The sequence below is a fragment of the Anneissia japonica genome, unplaced genomic scaffold (genome assembly GCF_011630105.1).
Source record: "Anneissia japonica isolate Jap-2015-1 unplaced genomic scaffold, ASM1163010v1 scaffold1696_len571195_cov180, whole genome shotgun sequence".
Classification (NCBI taxonomy): domain Eukaryota; kingdom Metazoa; phylum Echinodermata; class Crinoidea; order Comatulida; family Comatulidae; genus Anneissia; species Anneissia japonica.
This window is the reverse complement of record NW_022695941.1, coordinates 312,501-326,654: the sequence shown is the minus strand read 5'-3', so window position 1 is coordinate 326,654 and position 14,154 is coordinate 312,501. Positions and strand designations below refer to the sequence as shown.

General features: G+C 32.7%; 1 protein-coding gene across 6 annotated transcripts in view; it reads right to left on the bottom strand.

Annotated features, from left to right (window-relative positions):
* LOC117101637 overlaps positions 1 to 14,154 on the bottom strand; it is a 33,114-nt gene that overhangs the window by 17,530 nt on the left and 1,430 nt on the right. Inside the window, exon 1 of one of the 6 annotated variants that reach the window (XM_033241645.1) lies at positions 6,105 to 6,125. The exons of the other annotated variants lie outside the window; for them this stretch is intronic. The gene's annotated coding sequence lies outside the window, so the exon portion shown is untranslated. Of the gene's footprint in view, positions 1 to 6,104; positions 6,126 to 14,154 lie in introns of those variants that run through there. 6 annotated transcript variants of the gene reach the window in all.

Sequence of the window (14,154 nt, the reverse complement as noted above, 5' to 3'; positions counted from 1 at the left end):
AGATGTGGATAAGAGACAGGTGTAATATCAAACAACAAATTATGTAAATGCAGAATATGTGTATGTTCTACTGCATATGTTGCTTTGCAGTGTATGAAAGATTCTTATTTAAGGCTAATAAAAACCTCAAGCAATATTCTACATACATTAAATATTAAGGGATCATATACAAAAGTCACGCAGTGTAGAATTACTGTATTACCTCGTAACTTGTTGGTGTCACATGCTACCAGAAAACAAAAGACCAAGAATACATCTGTCATGGAGCATTGTTATAATTAACAGAACGAAAATAACAATAAAAAAATACAACACTCTTGAAATAAATATATAAATATGCATAAATTAAATATAAATACTATGCAAATATTTAAAAAAAATTATCATTTAGGTTAATGTTTGGTAAAAATGCTATCCAATCTGGTGTTCAATGTTGAAAAAGCCTGGAAAAATGTTCAGGAACTGACTTATTAAATGACTTCCACTCCTTAGGTCTATAGAAATAGAATAGGGAGTGCATACAAGGTTTCCTGACTGATAGGCTTAAAATATGGCAGGCCTGCTAATAGACCGACCTGTCAATCATCATTCATTTTACCCCCTCCTTCTCTTAAATCAAAAATGTTATCATCATAATGTTAATCTGACGTTTCTTAATATTTATTTATATCCACAAGAAAGCGATATAATATACAAAATACTTTAGCATGGCCTCGCCCAACAAATTTCACTAGTACCCGGAATCTTGAATCTTGAGGATGATATGGTTGTATAAGATATTAGGTTCAATAGTTCAAGTAGGTATTAATTCTTATTGATATTACATGTTCGTTCACTTGGATCTGACACTAAGGATTAAAAGGATGTAACTGGAGATTAAACTCCCGGATTAACCACATGATATGTGCCTGAGCTCAGTGTCGCCGCATTCACGTCTTAGGTCGCTCACGAGCGGATGATCGACTCACGAGCCAGGCCTTCATGTGAATAACCACTCAAGAGCGGTTTTTTGTCGTGGGTGACCCACGAAAAGTCGCTTTTGAACGACTCTCGATGCAGCTTGCTCTCGACCCATGAGAACAGCCGCTTTCAAGTGGGTCGTCAGTGAGCTGTGACCGCTTTTGTGTAAAAGCCAATCAGATACAAGCATTTCTCCGGGGTCAAAGTAGTTAGCTTGTTTGTGCAAATATTCGCTATTTTCACAATCGTTGTGGTTTGGCTGTTGTATGTTATTTTTCATTTAAATATCCTCCATGTCATCTTCTACTGGATCTGGCCTTCGGGCCTATTGGACCGAGGAAGAAATTAGTAACTTGATAGAGATTTGGGCAGAACCTGAGATTAGAATGTTAGTGGAAGACATGAAATCAAAGAAAAAGGCAAAAATACATGAGAAAATCGCAGCAAGATTTTGAGTTGATTGGGCATTGGTTGTAAAGCATTTATTTCAATGATTTGTATTTTACATATGCAAAGCCTTGTGTTTATAATATATACTGTATATTTACTATAAACTATAATTTGTACTGAACTTAATTAAATACCGTAATACCTATCCATGACTATCCCTTCAAATGGATTATCCTCACTTCCATTGGGTATATAGTATTGTTAAATTAAATTAAGTGTAAAATTAATTGTAAAATTCATCGTAATTTTTAATTTTAGAATTTTATTATCCGATTTATTTTTTATATTTTTTCATCATATCTTTTTGCTGGGAGAGCATCTCAACAGAAATTAAGGTTACACTTTGGCACAAGAGGTTTACTAGTTGAAAATTGCACACATAGGGTTTTTAATCTATTTTCGCAGGCCAAAACAAAGTTGCCGGCGGGCCTAACCATGAATTTTAGCAGAGTGGTTTCTACATTACTAGCAGAAATGATAATGGGAGTAAAGGTTAGTCATGAAGGCCTAGCTACCAAACAAAATTGTGATCCAATTAATCCAAATTTTAAATTGACACTGCACTTGGACAACACCGGACGTACAGCATTGCATAAATATATACTGTACTGTTATGTGTTCTATCTACAGTATGGTTGCTGATTAGAAATATATTAACCTTAATGTTAATATCATCCATCTGGAAATTTAATTTATGATATCCGCCACAAATCTTTCTACTGCGCGATTATTTGTGAGTCTCACGGCAAATCCATAGAACTTGGAAACTATGAATATGCAAATGTGAAACAAAATACTACGGATGAAGCTCCTTGACTCATTATGTCTGACCAAGGACAAAGTTTGCAGTTAATATTTGTAACATTACACTGCACATTAAAAAAACAATGTGATATTGGAAACTATGAGTTCAGTGTATTTTACAGATATCCTGTCTGGGGGAAAAAATGCGAAAAAAATGTTTATACTGTATTACTCATATACTGATAAAATATTATCAGTTTCCGACGACCTACAGAACAAAACAATCTAATTATTGCTGATTTAATACATACAGTATTACCCCTTGAGAGCAGCAGCTCAATCGGCTAATCTGGTGGTAGCCACTGTGTGGGCGCTGAACCGTGGAGATCTCTAGATCCCATCGCTGCCTCTCCTTAGCCACGATCACATGTCTCCATCGATCGCGAGCGGTTGAGATGCTGGGTCGTGAGAGAGATTGTGTTTAGATAAAAAATGGCCAAACTGCGTCCGCTACACCGCTTTCGAGGCGACCAGAAATAGATTTACGTCACATCCCAATTGGTTGTCGACATGCTAGGCTTGCGATTTCTGATCCTAGGCCTGGGTGGAGGTGGCATTGACGATCCCCGTCTAACATTTTTGCCGATGTTCCCAATTCTGTGGTAAACCGGCAAGTTTAACACATCTGTAACTTATATTGTATTTTCCCATTTATTTTGGAAAGCCACTGAAAATAAATAATCTATTTATCATATATCGTAAGTTCACCTTTATTTTGGAATCATAAGTTATAAAAATTTGCATTTTAAAATCTTCCGAGCGTAGGCCTAGGCATCGGTACACCGCCGTACACGTACTTCGTTAAATCATGTTTGTAGAAGAAATGTATGATACGATATTCCCAAGTATTATTAATTTTAAACTTAGTTATTATGTGATTTATTGTTGTTATATTAAAAGTGATTTTCAAGTTTGCATAAATGGTAATACCATGCCATTCTTAACTCTATTCCAGCCAGGAAAAGTGAAGTCAAACTTTTTCTCCCTTACTTTGACCCCGGAGAGATGCTTGTATCTGATTGGCTTTCACACAAAAGGTCACAGCTCGCTGGCGACCCGCCTGCAAGCAGCTGTTCACATGGATCGAGAGCGAGCTGCATTGAGAACCGCTCGAGAGCGGCTTGTAGTGGGTCACCCACGATAAAAACCGCTTTTGAAAGGTTGTTCACATGAAGGCCCAGCTCGCGAGCCGATCGTTCGCTCGCTCGTGAGCGACCTAAGACATGTGAACGTGGTACTTGTGTTTCAGCTGGAGGGCTGAAATACAAGTTACAATAGTGCACTGTCTTTCCGATGACATGTTTAGCCATTGGTCCTGTGTGCATTTATGGCCCATATGCACGTTAAAAAACGCAGTACACTCTTTGGAAAAGAGTAGGGGATTGTCTCCCGGTGTACTGCCCAATCACCACCAGAAGGACCCCACTGGAAATAAGTCTTCTAAACTTTTGTGGGCTGTCCTTGTTGTTCACACCAAATAAATCCAATCTATAAAAAGCGAAGAATAAATAAATAGTATGCATCCTGGGGTTACTCCAATGGTCAATGGTTGTATATTGTAGTTTCAGGATTTAGTTTGCTGAGGGAAGGAATGGGAAAGGGGTGGGAAAGGTTGAGAAGTGCCAATTATAGATATGTGGTCCGAGGGAAAGGATTTAGGGGAATTATTGCGGGGCCTCTACAGTTTTAACCATTTTAATAGATTGTGTTGGCTGTTGTTAGCTAGGGGGATTGCCTGAGTTTGTGAGAGTACCACTTTTGCTACCCCTATAGATATGCCACTGGCATCTGTTAATTTCTGAGAAAGCATAATTCATCATTCTAATTCTAAACTGAAAGTTATTAACTACACAAAGTAAAGTAGATTCAAATGCTGAATTTCACTTTAAAGTGGTATTAGTCCAACACATGGTACAAATGCCTGTAGGGGCTAATTCTTAAATATTTCTACACAGGGATGTTCTGCATTTAAGGGGTATATTTTTAGCCTACTAGGTAGGACAAGTGTGGGAAAATGACCTGGATAATGATGTATCAAAATTGTCAAAATGTTAGTGTTACCATTAGCTATACTGTAGGTCTACCTTGTTTACTTGGTAATTAAATATATATTTGAATATTTAACCAGTTGGCTAAGTTGGGGCTGTTATGGTAAATCAGGTTGTAGGACTAGTATTTAATCAACAGTTAAATTTGTAAACAATATTAAAAAAGAGGTAGCATAGCTTTCTCATTTCTTAAGTGGTGCTGCATTTCCCAACACATCTTTTAAATACATGTGAACCCCTTTCCCTGAAATTGAATGTTAGGCTGTACAACATGTAGCTGTCTTTATACACTTTTCATAATCTTTTTTATGAATAATAAATTTGTATTACTGATGCTTTATCTTTATACCTATAAGGTCATATACATATAAAATGTTTAAAAAAGGTACCAGTTAAAATCTGGATTAAAATATTGCATCTAAGAGCACAAAACCTTGCACTTTATAACATACAGTAGAGTTTAACAAAGAAATACAATGCAAGAAAATAGACTGTACACATCAATGTAATAAATTACAATAAAATAATGGTTCATTTGTAACCACCAATCCAAAACATCTGTTTTGTGTCACATATTCATATTTTTGGATAATTCATAAGTAGGCATCCGAAATCAGGAACTCTACTGAATATAATAATCCTATGTGGAATAAAAAAAAAACTATAGAGATTTAACCTGACCTTTTAATCCTATGAAATTAAAACAACTATTGTAACATACTAGATTTAACCTGACCTAACTAACTACTATACTAAAAAAAAGTATGGATGCCATATTCGTATTTAGGACTATAGGGCATTAAGTAATGGTAATTCTCGTTATTAGTGTCATGTAGTTTCACACCTAATTGCATAATGGTATTACCCAAATGTGCAGAGTTCTTTTGTGTGTGCAGCGTAATAATGTCTTGTGGGGGAAAAAATGCTTGCTTATCATACTAGAATCAAAAAGCCACATAGCCAAACGAAGCAAAAGTTTGCAACATAAATAACCTCACTTATTAATAATTAATAACATTCATGATTATTCTTAGAAAAGATATTCACAACATTTTTTTATTGTTATTGTTAAAACAAAGATTTCATTTGCACAGTTTTATCTCTGTGTTAACAACTAAAATAGCCAGAAATCAGGACAACATAGCTAATTACATTGTTCTTCCATATTACCTCTGAGATCTCAAATGATTTCCATTCGACTGCAGACACATCAATGACAAATAAAATTAAAACATAAACCAGCAGGCAGGAAAATTTCTAAATCATGGCATTTTAAAGGAATATTATTTTATTTCAAATCTATGACTAAATGCAATCATTAGTTTATTCACCTTATGGCTTATTTGATTTTATTTCTGATTATTTTATATAACTTGTCAATTTTAAAGCCCCATTACCGGCAAAATTTCACTAAAAAAAAAGAATTGTTTTTAGAAAAAATGAATACTGTATGCATTACTCGAATTATTATAAACCATGGTAAACTATTGGCATAAATTTTAGTTTTTACTCAAAAGGATACAAAACGTTTTTATGTCTGATAACAGAACCTAAATTGAGGTAAGGCTAAGCCTAGCCTAGCAGTGTTGGATAGGCTAATGTTTCCGGCACCTACTATTCCTTCACAGACCTATCGCAAAATCAAACATAAAAAATTCATCCATGTTTATTTTTTGTGTGGAACACAAAAAAAAAAAAAAAAAAAAAAAAAAATCAAATTTCAGTCTTATTTTACATTTTTTCATGTTTAATACTGTCTAAATTCAGTTAAACTAGCAATTTCATATTATATTTATAAATTTTTATAACATACAGGTATATAAAAATTAGATTTTTCTTAACTTAAATTTTGCCGGAATGGGGCTTTAATGTACAGTAGAGAATGCCTGGATTTATTGATCTCTGACCATCTCATGTTAAAATGCTGAAATCTGCAAGAGTGCAAAAAATTACCCCAATTAGAATTCAGACAACTGGGGCATTGTTGGGATAATTATCAAGGTATGTTACATATGTACAATATAGTATGCATACTTGTATTATATATAAATGTACATACACACATCCATGCATACTCTACAAGTAAGAATCTTAAACCTACTCTCATCAGATGAAATATATTTAAATTTATCTATACATACAAAACATCATTTATATAGCACTATTTCATGAAGATCAGAGTGCTTTTTGCCTTTAAAAATTTTTTTTTACTATTACTGCGGCGATGAAATACATCTAACAGAAGAATACTGGAAAGTGAGAAAACAAACACAAAACAATGCAGATGAAACTGACCACCACCACACCACTCCCCAGAAATTGAAAATAGTACAAAATATACCTAGCAATTCTACTCCATAAACTTTAATTTAAATACTTACACCAAGGAAAAATCCAAACAAATATAAAAAAGACATTGGTAATATAGCATAGACGTTTGACTTATCAGTATTCTTAGAATTATGTATCAACAAGCAAACACACATCATAAATTACAAATTCAACAGCCAAAGCATTAATTGATCTATTGATATTCATATATTCTGAGTACATTGTATATCTACATCTGGTTGTTATACTGTATGCTGCCCCTGATCCCCAGCTAGTTATACAGATAACATTTGGTGCTGGAAGCATTTTATGAATATACTTTTCATGGTAGGCAGCACAAAATTCATTTTCCAGGCCTGGCTACAGGAAATTGTCCATTGAAGGAACCGTTTCTATTCTTTCTATAGCCAGTAGAAACACACCCTTAACAAATTTCCACGAAATTATTTCTATTTTGTTTCAACATTAACTTTCTTCATTCTTAGAATACTCAGTTTTTCTAGGACATGTTGACCATAAACGCTGATTTCTTAGTCAGATTTCACCTATTAAGATAAATTATCCATATTTAAGAATTACAACTCAACAGTCACATGGGAAGACTGTCTGCAATATTTTATAATCACTGGAATGAAAACTCATATAGAAAGATACAAAAAAACTTGTACAACGGATATAATTTTTTTTATATCTAAATTTAATTACGATGATGTTAATATCCTGTTTTTAACCTCAGCCTTAAGATGAACCTGAATATCATCCGTCGTGCAGGCATCAGTTTACCATGTTGACATTTGATTGACCGCTTCATAAAATACAAAAAGTTTAAATTTTGACAACGAAAATGAAAGGCTGCAATGTAGGCCTACTGAGTTCAACAATTAGTATTTCATTTTCATTCAACAGCCCAGTAAGTTGCCAATTATAGGATGAACGATGCTTTATTACAAACTAAGTCTATTTTGCATTATGAGGCTTAGGACGTAGTGTAGTTGTTTTTACTCATGAGAAGAAATCCTACCATCACAGGAATTGAACCCAGGACTCTAGGATTAAAAGGCAAGCATCTTCAATAAGGGTACAGATCTGTTTTGAAAGGTGGGAAGGGGTCATCTTAACGACTAAAGTCTGGTTTCCTTAAAATCGCTATACTGTTGCTACAGTGTTTTCAGTGCAGTCATACTCGGGAAGGCTCCTCAATTCGACTGACCAATCAGCAACACCAACAGTTGTCAGGGATACCTGTAGTATGTAGCGATTGTATGGAAACCAAGCTTAAGCTAACTGTATACAACTCCACTAATGAACAAAAAGCCTTTATGACAAAAGACTTCACCAAAAGATGATTTATTATAGTAATTTGAACTTGGAAGTCCTACTGTACAGCTAAAGAACAAGATCAATAATGGATTTGGACCAGGAACCAAAAGAACTTCATGGCGGTTCATCACACAGCAACTTCAATTCAAAATGTTTTCAATTCAAAAGAACATTTATTTACTTCCTTTAAAATGTATAATGTAATGAAAAGTAAGTTATATAGTAGAGAATATAATATGGCAGAAGATAATAAACAATTAGCATACAAAGTAATAATAATTATACAAATTCAGCAATAATAGAATTAAATAAGTAAATAACTTACAAATTCAGCAATAATAATATTAAATAACCTACATAATACGAAGGGAAGAAGGCAAATGCCTGAGAAGTTAGCAATAACCTTGTGTTGGGCCAGCCTGGAAACAAGAGACAAGAGAACAGAAAAACGAAACAAGAAGCAACAGAAACAGAAAAGACAAAAAACACAGACAAGACGACGAATCACAAGAAATTGGACCGAAAAGTCAATTGAAAACAGAGATGGAAAGAAATGAGTATAGGAGGGTTATTGATATTTGGCAATAAGGTGTTTTTTTATTTTAGTAGAAAATTGTTTATTGAATGTGAGTTAATAATTGAGAGTGGGTCCTCAGTGGTGCGCCAGATATAATTCTGGTGGCCTTCTTTTGAAGAATTACAAGTTTATGAAGATTAGATGGGTATTAGCCCAGACAATATTACAACAGCTCAGATAGGGTAAAATCAAAGAGCAATAAAGAATCCCTAATATATTTAAAGAAATAAATAAGGACAATTGAAAAATGACACCAAGGCTTTTGGAGACTTTTAATCTCATTAATTTGAGTCTTCCATGTAAGGGAACTATCGAGGAAATTTAGCACTTTTAACAGAAGGTATTTTGAAATTATCTATGCAAATATAGGGAGGAGGAGTCAAATAAACCGATTCTTTTGAGGGCTCCTAAACAGAATGAACCTGCATTTTTTGTGATTAATAGAAAGTTTATTACTAGCAAAGTATTGGGACATAAGGATCAGATTCTCATTAACAGTATAGAAAAGTGATTGAATATTATTATATTAGTGAATAAAAAACAGTTGTGTCATCAGCATAAAGAAAGAAAAAGAGAAAATTAGAGGATCAGTAAATGTCATTAATACACAGAATAAATAAAAGAGGACCTAATAATGAACCCTGGGGAACACCACATGTAATAGGTGAGAAATTAGAAACATGATTTGCATATTTGGTACGTTGGAAACGATTAGAAAGATAACTTTTAAATAGGTTTAACGCGGGACCCCGAATGCCATAGTGATAACTTAAATAAAAGAATTTCTACTACAGGTAGGCTACTAACATTTCAGACAAAAAAGCTTTGCTGCTCTCACTGTAGCACTTTCATCAACACTATAGCCTTATAAATTGCACCACACTGAAAATCTGTTCATTTAAAATATTACTATAAGCACCCAGTGTTCTTGTCTCATGATTAATTATGCAAATTAGGAGGAGCCACTCAACTTACTGGTTAATGTTTAAAACAGGTTAAAAAACAAGGCATTGAAATTTCAAACTGGTGATTCCCTAGTATGTAAATTATAAATTTTTTATATTTCAAAATAAAGTGAAAGAATGTATTTAAAAATAAAAGTAATGGATAAAAATTATAGCAGGTTTAAAAAGGTATTAAAGGATAAATGAACCGGTCGTCACCTGATGATGATGTAAATACAGTACATAAATTTTTATATTTCAAAATTGAATGAATTGAAGATATTTCTTCAATAAATAATGGAAATGAATAACAAAATTTTAAGTGTCAAACAATTTATGAAATATGGACATATACCCATAATAATCACTTTACATATTGTATTTCATTTTACAACAAATAGTAAACACTCCTTATTAATATTAACAAGACTGAAATGGCCTAGATTCTTTACCATTCATTTCTCCTGTATGTACAGTAATTTGTATTAAATTATTCCATATTTACTTAGCATGTTATGATAAATGGCTCTCATATTTACTTAACTGCTGCAGTAAGCATATATTCTTTTATTATTTACTTCCTGTGTTGATCTAAAAAAAAAAATAATACATTAAATATTTGAATAATTGCTTAGCTTTTAAATATAATTAACTTTTAATTTAAAACATTTTCTATGGCAATTATCAAATACATAAATAATACTGTTATACTTGTACAACCCTTAAATTTATGGATTTAACTATATAGTAAATTATATACATTACACTGCATGACAGTGCGAGACTACTGTTCTAGGTTACCAACAGTGTCAGTAGCCTACAGGAGTATGAAATAGATTATGTTAATTATAAACCTAGGAAACATTCTGAGCATCAATGCACCAGGTTCTTTATCTTTATTTGTTAATTTCCTTTATATGATTATATGGTGGTTAAGATAATTGCCATCCAAATCCCAGGATCATGGGTTCAAATCCCATAATGCAGCAGGATTTTTACTCATGAATAAAACTCCACTCTGTAAGCTTCATGATATTCAGTTTTATCCTGTAATTATTGACAGGTGTCTATCTACTGTTGAACATACAGTAAAAAGGGAAAAATTATTACATTTTTTAATAATCTAGCTTTGAGAAATTTTACTGGGTAATGTTATTACATAATTACTTTAATCGCACAACTCATCAAATTAATAATATATATGTCATGATTATAAACAATAATTCATGTTAAATCTATAATGACACAATAGATTATAGCAAACTCATATATTTATATTTACCAACCTGATAATTATATTTATAATTTTCATTAAAGCAAAATAATTAACAAAGATAAAACAAATATATACATGTAAGTATGTAATCTATAGGTATAATTATAATAACTATTATTTCATCAAGGTGACAACTACAGTTTAAAAAATATTGCTACAGAGAAATTACATTTCCTAACAACTCATTCATATAGAGTTGAAATAAATTTTCCATTTTAAAATGTTTTTACTTGTAAAACAAGTATTATTTGCATGCACACAACTATTGAACATATTGGGAGAGCACCTAGAATTGACTATGGGGCGTGGCTAATTATATGCTTTCTCCGTTTCTTAATCTTCAACTGTACAATGCAGCTGAATTTTAATATATCTATGCATGGCACATAATGACAGCGGTTAGCAGCCATTCTGAATCAATGCAAATGGCTTTGAATCAATAACATAAATATAAATTTAACAACCCAGAAAATTGCATGTTATTGTTAACTGAAGTCTAGTGCATATATTTCGAGCAAACAGATGGACATATATTATACATGACAGATATATTATAAAGTAATATACTCTAAGAAGATGTGATAATAATAAGAGAAAATCTTATGCTTCAGATCTTGCTTGTGCATATAGAGGGCGCTTGATACAATTTTACTACTGACAGACTGAAATATTTCAATGCTGTACTGTAATTTGTTCTCTTTTTCAAATAAGGCCTGTACCTCTGATTTGATTTTTTTATGTAATATACAGTATAACACATCAAAAATAATAATAATAATTATAATGAAGACTTAATAAAAGGCACCACTTCAGTCAAAAACAATACATAATAAAATTTCTGTTATTTTCGACCCATTATGCATTGAAGATTTTACTGCGTTTTGGCAATTTTGTTTACTGTAGCCCTACAGGACATTAATGTTTTTAAATAGTTTTCTTTTTTTTAGTTGTTAACTGCATACAGGCATCATCAATTGACATCTCATTAAGTCCACCATTGATATCATTACCATTACTACTATTACTGGACTAATCACCAAGAAAACAGTTATAATAAAACAAGGACATATGACTATTCAAAATAATAATTTATTACCATGGATAGTGTCCATGCCAGCTACAGTAGATATAAATAATTTTAGGTTCTAAAATTCATTTTTTGGAAGATCTAATAATTTTTATGTAATATCTTAAAGTATATCTTTGTAAACAATTAATTGAAATGGCATAATAATATTAACAACAGCTAGTCAGATCATACTCCAGATAGATTTGGCCTACTGTTATTCACAGAGTGGTAACATGTCTATGACAATGATGTTCAGATTTCTTTTAATATCCAACAAGAACCCCAATGAGAGGATGGAATGATGATTTATAGACTCATTATTAGGCTTAGGGAGTGGAGTTAGTTTAAGATGAAAGAAAAGTATTAGTGTCTCACCGGGTTTGAGCCAAAGACACTTGGATTTGAAGGCAAACACCTTAACCACCAAGCTACTGTACAGCTCCTTTACAAATGATGATAATAATGATGATAATAATGATGATTATAATGATGATAATAATGATGATTATAATGATGATGATAGTTTGTTGTATTTTCGTAAAAAAATGTAAATTTGGATGTAACACCTTTGTGTGTGCCACTGATCCTAAGGTGATATTCCTAATAAATTGATTGATTGACAATGACGATAATGGTACAGTATTCATTAATATAATATAGATTAACAATGGCAGATCCAGAATTTTTTCAAATGGGGGGGGGGGGGTGGCACATCATTTTCAGAATAGATAAGTGAGTAGCACATAACATTGAATGCATTGAAATTTTAAAATTTAGTGGAAAAATAGGAGAGAGTGGCGACTGGATCCGCACCTGATTAATATAGATAATGATGATGATGCTTTATTAAATTGTGATTAATAATGATTTCGATCACAATATGTATCCAAATATCAAATTCCATTTTATCAAATTGTCATCTAATAAACAACAGTACTCTGTCAATATCATTTGCATATGAATATTTAAAAAAAAGTAACTTCTTATGGATCATTGCACAATATCAAGATTACAAGAAATGCAATATTTCATCAGTCTGTCCCCATCATACACACATGCATGAATAGTTATTACCGTATCTGTATTGTATTTCAACTACCTTGATTGAAGGTGGTTACCCACCGATTTTTTAAATAGTCAAACAAAAATATCTCTAACCGTTCCCAAGTTTTTCGTCAAACACCCTTTTTGTGAGATTAGAAAAATCAGTTATGCAACATATACAACAAAATTTCCTCCAGAGCCTTTCTTTTATCACATGGCACTGATAAAATATTAGTGCTCGTTATTTCATGATTGCACATATAAACAATATATAAACAATCATTACCATTTGAAATATTTGTAGTACACTTTATATACATTGCTTCTCTCCACCGAGTAGTATAAATGGGTACGTGGTGGGTTTGCTTGCTCCCGCGCCGATTATCAGCAGCAACACTTACTGTAAAACATGTGGACCCAATAACCAGGGAAAAGAACTGCGCTTCATAACCTCAAAGGGAGAGGTGAATACCAGTACTAGAATAAAAGTTGGAATGAGACTTAAGTGTTTGAACGATTTGAATTACGGGTACAGTTTAGAAACATACCCGCAGATCTGTCAGACATACCCTTCAAGATTCTTAAGTACCTGTTTCATATGCTATATTTATTTTTAGTGTCTTTAAAGAAAATAAATATAAGAATAAAAAAAAATATAATGATACCAATATCACTAAAGGGTGTTGGTGCATCGTTGTCATAGCTGGTTTTGTTGTTTGACGTTGCAAAATACATAAGAATATAATAGAACATACAAAGGCGTGTGATAATGTTTATTCGGTGAGGAAAGTAAAGTCTCTGAGAGAACAAATAAAAGCAATACAAAGAGAAAAATCAAAGGTCATAGAGAATCAAAAATGGCATTGAAGATTAAAAAAATGTGACATTCTGAAACATGAAGTCAAGTATATGCTCAAACTTTAAAAATCCAATATAAGAGTCTTGGTACATATTAAGATGGTGGATACTTCTTTAGTAATAACTTTTACAAGATATACATTTTTAAAAAAGATGGTGGATAATTCGTTAGTAGGCCTAATAACTTTTACAAGATATAAACTCCAAAAAAAAAAAAAAATGAATACGCTTGCAAGGTTCCCAAATCTCCTGCATATGTGGGAATGTCCCAGAAATCAGCAACGACTCCCATGTCGGCACTCCTGTAAGCCTCCCAAAACTAACCCATCTCCCATAAATTCATGATGTTTGCATGATTTACTACTGTATTATCAATTGTCTCCCTGAAAACGGTTGGCCTAGGTTATCCCAACACAAAGGTTAGTGGGGTTAGCAAGAAATTCAGCCCCCCCCCCCCCCCCCACCCATCTCCT